The following is a 1053-nucleotide window of genomic DNA, read 5'->3' on the forward strand; positions in this document are numbered from 1 at the left end:
TTAAGTGACAGACACATTAGAAACTCTTTATGCCACAGACAAAGGGACTGAATTCACACTTCACTCAGGAGCTTAACAATTGTGATCCATGGGACCAACATCACTTGTAATTGCTCCTGATACCAGAAGCAGGAGACCTACAGGGTATTGAACCCATAAAATCAATAGCGGTTATGAGAAGAGCCTTCTGTGCTTGATGACAAATAGTGCTTAAACACAAACGCATTTAGTCAAACCTAAGTACTATGTAACCAAACAATTTTATTGATTTGGCTTGTGGGATTTCCTCCCCCTCCTCCTTCTCTTCGTCTTCTTTTAGAGATGCTTCTGCAGCTGGGCTTCCCAGGTGGCACAGTGTTAAAGAATCCGCCTGCCAGTGCAGGAGATGCAAGAGACACAGGTTCTGTCTCTGGGTCAGGAAGATCCCCTGGAGGAGGAAATGGCTACCCCTTCCAGTATTCTTGCCTGGAGAATCCCATGGACAGAGGAGTCTGGTGGGCTACTGTCCATGGGATCACAAAGAGTCAGACATGCCTGAGCAACTATGCATGCACGCACACCATTGCAGCCGGTTAAGCCGACTGTGCTCTTTGCCCCAGGGGGGTCCAGTGTCCAATGGCTGCAAACAGCAGCCTCCTCAGTAGTGTATGCAGCCTGTTGCTTGTACAGGTTGCCCTAAGCGACCTTGGATACAACTCTTTCCAGTGGACTTTCATGACTAGCATGCTGTCCCCAATCTAAGCTCCAGACAGGTAAGAACAGTGCCTCTGGAAAGCCCTGGGGCACGCTGGCCAGGGTCCACATTGGCCAAGTTGTAATGTCCATCCCCACTGAGATGCAGAACAAGGAACCTGTGATTGAGACCCTCTGTGGGGCCAAGTTCAAGTTCCCCGGCCAACACATCTTGGATCCACATCTCTAAGAAGTGGGCGTTTACTAAGGTTAGTGCAGATGAACTTGAAAACGTGAGAGAAAAGTGGCACATTCGGGATGGCTGGGGGCCACATATTATATACATAACCCTAATGGCAGCCCTCTGGATAAATGGCGGGC

The 1053-nt window shown here is 49.2% G+C and overlaps 1 non-coding gene across 1 annotated transcript; it reads left to right on the forward strand.

The window, feature by feature from the left end:
- The first annotated feature begins 562 nt into the window (after positions 1-562).
- On the forward strand, positions 563-697 carry LOC128050107 (small nucleolar RNA SNORA70). The gene has a single exon (XR_008199619.1). It is a non-coding gene; the product is annotated as a small nucleolar RNA SNORA70 (small nucleolar RNA).
- The last annotated feature ends 356 nt before the right edge of the window (positions 698-1053 follow it).

This window comes from Budorcas taxicolor, chromosome 6 (assembly GCF_023091745.1).
Source record: "Budorcas taxicolor isolate Tak-1 chromosome 6, Takin1.1, whole genome shotgun sequence".
NCBI lineage: Eukaryota > Metazoa > Chordata > Mammalia > Artiodactyla > Bovidae > Budorcas > Budorcas taxicolor.